This window comes from Sarcophilus harrisii, chromosome 1, assembly GCF_902635505.1.
Source record: "Sarcophilus harrisii chromosome 1, mSarHar1.11, whole genome shotgun sequence".
Taxonomy (NCBI): Eukaryota; Metazoa; Chordata; class Mammalia; order Dasyuromorphia; family Dasyuridae; genus Sarcophilus; species Sarcophilus harrisii.
The window spans coordinates 535513963-535524521 of NC_045426.1; positions in this window are offsets into that span (position 1 = coordinate 535513963).

The following is a 10559-nucleotide window of genomic DNA, read 5'->3' on the forward strand; positions in this document are numbered from 1 at the left end:
ACAATTACTTACTTGTCCAAAAGAAATGTATTTGAGGTTGATAAATCCTCTAAGAATTGGGTGCTACGAACTTTCAAATCTATGTTTAGATTGGGACAATGAGATGATGTGTCATTCCCTTCAATATGTCTTCCCAGCTTTCAAGGTTATATATAAAAAAATCTTAACCTTAAAGTAAATTAGAGAGGCTCCCTTCTTTATGACATTTCTAAAATGATTATTGAAAAGGGAGCAAAATATTATCCAGTCTATCACTGTTACATCTAAATCTATATTTGGGGGTCTTTGAGCATAGTACTTAATTGAAGAAAAGGACAATATGGATCCAAAAGTTTACCCAGTTTATTCAAACTTGAGTCAAAAGGTGAATATGGAAGACATATCTTTGTCCCCTGATACTGTGGGATGGGTTTGAGTCCAGATGAACAGCTGTGTGTATAAAACTAAAACTGGGAAAACAGGGAGATTTTCTCAATTGATCTCAAGGATGAAAGAGAAAGAAAGCAATATATAATTAAAATTATATAGATATTGTTGTTATATAGTTATTTTAGTCATATCTGTCTCTTCATGATCCTATTTGCTTTTTTTTTTTTTTTTTTTTTTTTTTTTTTTTGGCAAAGATACTAGAGTGGATTGCCATTTCCTTCTCTAGCCCATTTTCTAGATGAGGAATTGAGGCAAACAGGGTAAAGTGACTTATCAAGGTCACACAGCTACTAAGTGTCTAAGGGCAGATTTGGAGTCAGGAAGGTGAGTCTGGCCTGCCATTCTATCTACTGCACCACATAGTTACCCACATAGAGATTTAAAATTATAATTAATTAAGATAGACATAGATTTTCTGGGGATTTCTGTCTCTTTGGCCTTGAGTTTTGTTTTCTGTTTTTCTCAAGTAAGGATGACAGAGATCATGGAAATACTTGTGGGGTTTTCCTTCAGGATTCTATATTTGAATAATGCTAACTCAGGTTCTTTTTTTTATTTCCAGAGATTTTATTTTTATCAATGAACAAATTTTCTTCTCTTAATCATTCTCCTCTTCCTATCTCAGAAAAGGAAAAAAGGAAAATAAACCCCTTAAAAACCAATATGCCTAATTGGGCAAAATATCCACTTTGGTCTCTTGGTCTAAATTGTCTCATCGTTCAATCCTGTCACTTCTTGTCAGGCAATATTCTTCATTCCTAGTTCGCTAGGATGAAGGTGAGCCATGGCATTGACTAGCAGACTCTGTGAGAAGTCCATCTTTGTACTTTCAGTTGTACTCAGTTCAGAGTAGGTCATGGAGAGACTTTTTTTTTTTAAATTAAGAATTAGAATAGAGAGGCTTTACTGGGATGGAGGAACTCAGGGACAATATGTGAAATGCTTTTCATCTGTTGTGGAGGTAGCTGTAATTCTCTCTTCTTTGAGATCAGGTCAACTCCTGTTTGTATGCCGGCTCGTACCAACCAAGAACACATTTCACCACATCTCATCCTGTTCTGCAAGTTCATAAATTCCATAGATGTAGATAAAATGTTTGTTTCTTTCTGCTTTGATGCTTTTGTGATTGTGGACGAGCTGCTCAATTACTTTTATTGGAGAGCCCTTAGGACAAACAAGGAAGCCCATCCAGACACCTGTCAATTGCAAAGTGATAATGTCCTCTCTCTCTTTTGGAATATTGAGCCTTTTGCATTGCTGCTTTTTCCTTCAATTTTACCTCTGCTGTTTCTGCCTCAGCCTTAAAGGCCTTTGCTTCTGCTTCTGCTATGGTCTTGCTTGAGGGAGGCTGAATCCTTGCTCACTCAGTCCTGATCCTTCCTAAAGGTGCCTCATGTTTATAGGGTAGTGCAGGTATGGTAGTAATTTGCTCACTAACTCAGGTTCTTCAGGAGAAAGGCAATAAACTTCCAAAACAGAAAAATCCTAACAAGAAGAAAAAAGCTTTTAATTATTGGTATAGTATAGAGTATATCTTATAAATGTATATGGGTATGTAGATATTTTCTAGCAAATAATGTCAATTATAATCCCAAGTAAACTGTAGTTATAAAATTCTAAGAAAAAAACATATATATATATATATATATATATAATTAAAAGGTCATAGAGTCCATCTATGAGATACAATGAAATAAATTGTAATTTAAACTCTTTACAACACAAGATGAAGAGATATAAGCTGGATGATAGTAAGATTAGTTAGATTCAGAACTGGTTGAATAAAGTGGTGATTAAAGCATTCATATCCACTTAGAAGGATATTTCTACTAGAATGCCATAGATATCTTGTCCTTGGTTCTATTCTGCTAAAATATTTTTTGATTTGTGTAGAACAAGAAACCTGGGCAAAATAATAATAAAGCTAAAAGATGACACTTTTGTTTGGGAATTCAATCAACCATCAAATGTACTTATGAAAGGTACATCCTGAGACGATTTGAAGATATCTCCTTAATAAAAATGTGTTCCTCAGTTTGATCCAGTCTCACCTCACTAAAGATGAGGTATCAACTATGATGAAGCTCTCTTTCAGACAGACTCTTATGGCTCTGGTGATATGTCTCTACAGAGTCTGTAAAATGAGTCAGACGTGTTAAGACTTGGGATGATATGTTGGACATTATGGGGAAAAAAGAACTGTCACAGTCAAGAACAGAGTTCTGAAAGGGGCGAGTCTGGAAAGGTACTAATTGGAGTTATGGAGAATCAATGGTGGAATCTTTCATCCTTGTGACACCATGTATGCTTTAAGCTAACCATATGGTGGTTTTATGCCATCTCAGAGAACTAGTAGGAACTGAAGGCAGTAAGAAATTTGAAGATAGCCTGGACCCCATTTTCTCAATCAGTGAATCAATAAGCATTTACTAAGTGCTTACGTACTATGTGTCAGGCACTGGGAATATAAAGAGAGAGAGACAACATGCAAGCAACTATGTACAAATAGAGTATAAATCTATATAAGCAGCTAGTTGGTGCAGTGAATAAAATGCTGGATTTAAGAGTATGGAATACTTGAGTAATCCTGCTTTATAGCTGTGTGACTGAGCAAATCAAGTAACTTCTTCCAATTTTAGTTTCTTCATTCTTAAAAAGGGAAAATTATAGCACCTACTTTATAGAGTTGTAAGGATCAAATAGATATTACATGTGTCCGGTCTGTTTTATAAGTCTTAAAATACTATGTAAATGCTAGCTATTATTATTCTCATTATTCTTTTTCCCCCACTTTCATATCTTTTTCTTTTATTTGAGTCTTCTTGTACAAAATGACTAACATGAAAATGTTTTATATAATTGCACATGTACAACTTATATTTAATTGCTTACCATCTCAAAGACAGGGAAGGGAGAGAGGGAGAGAGAATTTGAAAGTCAAAAATTTAAATAAAAAATGTTTTAAAAAATTGAAGGTGGGGGAGGAATTGCAATAATGATGTAAAAAATTTAGTCCCATTGAATCCCTTCTGTTTCCACTCATTATTCTTAAAATAGGAGATAATCCAGGCAGAATCAGGATTGGGAACTGAAAGGCCTCTAGAACATGACTTATAAAACTTTTTCACTTTGCTCAAGAAATTTTTACACGACGCCGGGTATCTAAGTTTATGACACAGGTATACAAATCAAACATTTACTGAAAACAAATCATAAAGAAATGTATTTTAAAATAATTCTTTGGTATACATATAATTTTACCATTCATTAAAGATGAAAGCAAATTTACATACTAATGAGGTGGTTGTGCTTGTTTATTTTTACATAAAGAATTAAATTTTGGAGAAATATTTGATACCTTTTACTGTTGCTAAATTTTTCTTGATCCCCACATTCAGTTACATGAGCCCATATGGAGTCATGACCCACAGTTTAAGAAGCTTTGTTCTCTAGAAGAAGGCAAGATTTGAATGGAGTCTTGAAGAAAGTCAGGAAAATTAAGAAACTTAAGATAAGGTAGGGGAGTGTTCAGGTAGGTATGATAATTGCAAGAAAACCAGTGTCAATGTATCATAGAAAATATGGAAAGAAGAATTATAGAATATTATGTAACAGTCTTCTAGAGAGAAAAGGGAAGTGTTTGGCTGAACTGTGAAAAAATAATAGTTCAAATTTTCAGTCTGAAAGATGGCAGTCACTGGGGATAGTAGTATATTGTCATGAGAATCTGGACTTAAATTACTGGAGACAAGGGGGAAAGTACATAAGTGTAAAGGTTTGAGGAACAGTAAGGGCCTGAACCATATGTAGAAAGGAATAAACCTAAGAATTGCTCTTCACTCCTATTGTGAGTTATTTGAATTATGCAAATCCAATAGAAAAGAAATTGTCTATTTAGCAATTCCAAATTCATTTCCATTCCAGAAGAGTACAAACTCTTAGCAGAGTATTTAGGCTAGAAGCCTATATAGGTCCCTGGGGAGAAAAATAAAATTCACAGCAATGGGAGAAGTTGACTGTCCAACAAACCCGAGTTTAGCAAGAATCTAAGTCATAGGGTGACATTTTGAGTCTGAAGGCCTTTATCAGTCACCAGAGAAGGAAGGAGAATTATATTGCCTATTTATGAATTACTGTTAACCCTTTAAGTCCATTCTTAGTTTTTTGTTTTTTGTGAAGTGAAATGAAGATCTGGATATATGAGGACAAAAATAAGCCAAAATTACAGATTCCAGATCATTCCCCAAATATTGAACCCAGCTTAGGTAAAAGTCAAAATGGGTACATGACTTAGGCAGTCATGCCCAGGGTGCTACCATAAGCAATTAGAAGAGCAAGGGACAGTTTACCTATCAGATTTTTGGAGAAGGGAGGAATTCATGACCAAAGAACTAGAGAACATTATAAAATGCAAAATGGACAACTTTGATTACATTAAATTAAAAAGTTTTTACACAAACAAGATTAAAAGGAAAGTACAAAGCTGGGGAAAAAATTTTACAGTCAATGTTTCTGACAAAGGCCTCATTTCTAAAATATATAAAGAATGGTATCAAATTCATAAGTCATTCCCCAATTGATAAATGGTCAAAGGATATGAACAGACAATTTTCAGATGATAAAATTAAAGCCCACTTAGAATCATAGGGGAAAAAAAGATTCTAAATCATTGTTGATTAGAGAAATGCAAATTAAAACAACTCTTAGGTACCACCTTACAGGCTAAGATGACAGGAAAAGATAATAAATGTTGGAGGTTATGTGGGAAAACTGGGACACTAATGCATTGTTGGTGGAATCACAAAATGATCCAAACATTCTGAAGAGCAACTATGCCCAATGGATAACAAAACTGTGTATACCCTTTGACCCAGCAATGTCTCTACTGGGTCTATATTCCAAGGAAATCGTATAGGAGGGGGAAAGGACCTACATGTGCAAAGATGTTTGTAGCAGCTCTTTTTGTGGTAGTAAAGAATTAGAAAATGAGTAGATGCCCATCGATTGGGGAATAACTGAATAAGCTGTGGTATATGAAAGAAATGGAATATTATTGCCCTAAAAAAATGATGAACAAGCTTATTTTAGAAAGGCCTGGAAAAATTTACGTGAACCAATCCTGAGCAAAACAAGTACAACCAGGAATGCAGTATACACTATAACAGCAAGATTATGTGATGATCAACTATGAAAAACTTGATTCTTTTCAAGGGTTCGGTGATTGCAAAGCAATTCCAATAAAATGGATAGAAAATGCCATCTGCATTCAGAAAGAGAACTATGAAGAATGAATATAAATCAATACATGTTATATTCACTTTTTTTCTTTCTTCTGTTTTTGTTTTTCTTATAGTTTTCCCCCTTTGTTCTGATTTTTCTCCCAAAATGATTAATAAAGAAATGTATATTTAAAAATTAATGTATGTTGCTATTACCGGTCTCTCCTGATTCCTAAGTCCTCAGGGTATCTCTGGCCACTGACCTTTGCAGTGTCAACTAATTCTACCAACTTGCCTCCTCTGAGGTCTTCAGAGGCCTCTGGCCACGATTTCTTGAACCGTAGTTTAATAACCAATAGTGGGCTCAAGAACAGCCAGCCACATGCAAACTTAAAGCCTTTATTATACCTACTCACATAATGCCCTGATTTGTTAACTCCCTAGTAAACACCTGGTCTGAAGACCCACGTGTTCACTATCAACCTCCTTACCTCTCTTGGTTATCCATCTACTCGGCTCAGCTACCCCAGGATAAAGAGAGCTACCTGCTGCCTGCAGTGGGCTTAAAGAGGGTCTGTGAGATCACACACACAGCCAATCAGAGAGAGAGAGCTTTCTCTCATTAAGAAGCTATCTTAATATAGAAAGGATCCCACCCACGGGGCAGTCCTATACCCACAGAGATTACTTCCAGGCCACTCAAATCTCCTGTTGCACTGTGGCCCATTTAAAGGACCCTTACAAATGTACATGTGTAATCAGAAAAAAAGAAAGTAAATTTTTTTTTAATTTAAAAAAAAGGATAAATAAGAATTAAATTTTATAAAAGTTAAAATTGAATGACAAGATTAATAGTTTCTTTGTTCCTGGGCAATGAAGGAAGGTAGGTATTTTGAAAGTAATTCAAGAGTGAAGAAATAGAAAAAACAAAAGACAAATCGTTTGCACCTTATAGCAACCTCTTATTAACCCTTTATTGACATTTTTAACCATGAAAAGATCAGTTTGCAACTCCACTAAACAATGTATTAATGTCCCAATTTTCCCATATACTCTCTAACATTTATCACTTTCTCTTTTTGTCATATTGGTCAAAAAATAGGTTTGAAATGGTTCTTCAGAGTTGTTTTAATTTGCATTTCTCTCATTAAAAGTGATTTAGAATACTACTTCACATGCCTACAGAGAGCTTTGATTTCTTTACCTAAAAACTGATTGTTTGTATCCTTTAGCTATTTATTAATTGTGGAATAGCTTGTATTCTTATAAATTTGATTCAGTTCTCCTATATATTTGAATAATGAGGCTTTATCAGAAACACTTGCTCAAAAGATTTTTTCCCCCCTGCTTTCCTTCTAATGTTGGTTACTTTGGTTTTGTTTGCCCAAAAAGCTTTTTAATTTAATATAATCAAAATTATCTCTTTTGTATTTTGTATGTCTCTTTACCTCTTGCTTGGTCATGAATTTTTCACCTTCCCATAAATCTGACAGGTAGATTATTCCTTACTCTTCTAATTTGCTTATGGTATCACCTTTTACATCTAAATTATGTACCCATTTTGACCTTATCTTGGTATATGTTGGTCTATACCTATTTCTGTCTTACTATTTCCCAGTTTTCCTAGAAGTTTTTTGTCAGATAATGAGTTCTTATCCCCCAAACTGGAATCTTTGGGTTTATCAAATACCAGGTTACTATGGTCATTGACTACTGTGTCTGGCCATGAAAAGAAAAAAGATTGTTTAAACCAAAGATCCCCTGGTTTAAACCAAAGAGACCTCTCTCTATTAAGGCTTCTCATCCCAGATCAGATTCCTAAATACAAATGTTGAGAAAAATGATGAAAAAAATTTAGAGAAACTGAATTATGGTGTGCCTTTTCAGGGTCCATTTGATGGAAGGTGGGTGGGGCAGCAAGCTGTTACATATGATTTGGGCTTTTAAAAGGAAATGATAAAAAAAATGGATGTTTTAAAAACTGTTGCATATTTAATATGTTATATTTTGTTATAAAGCATATAATAATATAACAAATTTTCATTTGAAATTCTTGGTTATTATGAAAGTATATATGGGGTGATTTAAAGATGTGGCTTCAACATATTAATGATGAGTCAATTGTAAGGTACTTATTGTATGTCTGAAGCCCCAGAATATCTATAGTTTTAATTTATAAATAAAGGATAAATGAAATATTAACTGTTAGGGAAACATCAGGAAAGATATTCAGGCCCTAAATTGATTAGTAAAATTTTGCTATTTAAGATAAAAGTTCCTGGCATTATAATTTGCTATTGTTTTGAGCTTTGATTACATTGTCATGAAGCCAATAATAGAAAACTGCCTGTGCTACGATATGGGAACAGCTAAAGGTAGATGTTTGTGCCTGAGAAAAGTTTTGGAGACAACCTGAGTATGGCCTAGGTAGGATCCTTCTGTGTCTATTTCCCCATTATGATATTTCTTTTCTGAAAAGAAATATTCCCTCCTGGTTAATCCTGAGCCTTGCTTTTGATACCCTGTAACTACATGATTGTGGTGAGATATGACTCATGCCTGGAATCAAATAGAGCTAAGAGTTTTTTCCCTCCTGTTATATGACATTGTTATAACTATGTCTCTCTTTTTCCTTTTATAGCAAAATTTTATAATTCAAGAAGTTTTGTAGGAGAGGATTCTGGGAAGATGATGGAGTAAGTCAGTAAATTTCAAGTTCTCCAGATTTGCCCCATAAATAGAATAAATTTGTAACTCAGGACAAACATAGATTGGTGAAAAATCAAGACTTGAGGCAGAAAAGGGGTCCTCCTGACAGTGCAAGAAGATCCATAAAAAGACCCCAAACTGGGGATTAACTTTGATGTGCAAATACCTCCAGGCTATCTCTGCAGAAACCCCAAATAGGTACCCCTTGGGCTAATTAGGTTTGGCTGGAGCCTCAGCCGGAACCACAGAAACCTTCACCTCCCAGATAGCATGCAGAGTTGGATGTTTGAGTCTTCCCACACTGAGTGAACCTTGGCTGATTAGGAAAGTCAGGTCCAGCTGTGTTGTGGGGCAGCTCTGGGCAAGAAAGAGCCAGCACCTGGTGACTGCAGAAGCAGTGGGATAGGGACGCTGCTGGCTGCGGGAACTTGCAGGGGGGGAAGTTTTTGGTTTGGGATTCCAGGTCAGCTCTCCAGGACAGATGAAATAAAGCTAGAGGCACTATCCCCCAACCCTATGTTTGAAGTACTTATACTAACTAATATTTCTCTTAAAAAAAAAAAAAATGAACCAGCAAAGAAGAAAGAACCTAACCACAGAAACTTACTAGGGGAATAGGGAAGAATGAGGTCCATTTTCAGAGGAGGACACCGACATAAAAAGCTTTTTCTACTCCAAAGAGTAATTTATAGAATTTATAGAAGAACTCAAAAAACAATTTGAATATTAAATGAGAGACACTGAGGAAAAACTAAAACTAAAAATTATCTCAAAAAAACCCTAGAAGATTATGAAAAAAAAGTTATCCAACTAGAAAAGGACAAAGCCTTAAAGATGAAAATAACTTTTTGAGAATTAGAACTGGGCAAGGGGAAGTCAGTGAAGTTGTAAGAGACCAAGAAATAACAAAACAGAATACCAAAATAATAGAATAAAATACGAAATCGCTTATAAGAAAAACAATAGATCTGAAGAACAGGTCAAGAAAAGAAAATATAAGAGTAATTGGACTACCTGAAAACTGTGACCAAAAAAAGAGAGAGAAGAACCTTGACACAATAACGCAAGAAATAATCTAAGAAAATTGTTCTGGAATGATAGAACAGGAGAGGAAAGTAGGAAAAAAATAGAAATAGAAATATAAAAACAATCTACCAACCATCACCTCAAAAAGATCCTTTATGAAAAACATATAGGAATATTATTGCCAAATTTCTAAACTTCCAGAATAAAGAGAAAAATTTGCAAAAAACAAGAAAAAAAATTCAAATATGCTGGAGTTATAATTAGAATTGTAGAAGACTTAGCAGCAGCCACAATAAAAGACTATAGGTCCTGGAATCATATCACAAACAAAAGAACTAGGTCTGTGGCCAAAAATATCATATCCAGCAAAATTATCCATAGCATTGAATGAAAAAAAAATGGACATTCAACAAACTTGCAGATTTTCAGGATTTTCTTTCAATTAAACTCGAGCTCAATAGAAAATTTAACATATAAGAGCCAATATCCAAGATTAATTTCAAGAAACTTAACATGGACAAATTATTTGTTTTTTACATGAAAATGTATACCATATATTTAAGATTGACATCAGTAATTGGGTAGCTCAAAAGAAAGATTTATACAAATGAGATGTAGAGGAAGAATAGATACAGAAGTACTAGAGCAGGAAAGAGGGTTTATAATTCTGAAAACTACTCACTCATATTGGGAATGGGTTAAATAGACATCATTACATATATGCCATGAAGGGTATAGCATTCTCAAAATCTATAAAGAAATAATGGAAGAGGGATGAATAGAAGGGGAAGCAAAGTTAGGAGTAGACAAAGACAAGGGAGAGACCTATGGGTGGGAGCAGCAGGCAACTTAAGGAGCATAATTAAAGAAGAGTTAACAGGCATAAGAAAGAAGAGATATATACAAACGCTATAACAAGGAGCAAGACTGAATATAGATATATGTATATATGTGTGGGTCTGTGAATAGGTATGAATGTATATATGTATGTGTGTGAGAGATTGTGTGTGTACATGTGTATGTATATATCTATTAAATATAATTGTGCTTAACTATAGTCTGCCTTGGGGAAGGTGAGGGCAATGAAAAGGGAAAAAAAAGAATAAAGTAGAAAATGTATACAGCAGAGAACAAAAGAACAACCTACAAAGAAGCAAAGAAAAGATGTAGACTCAT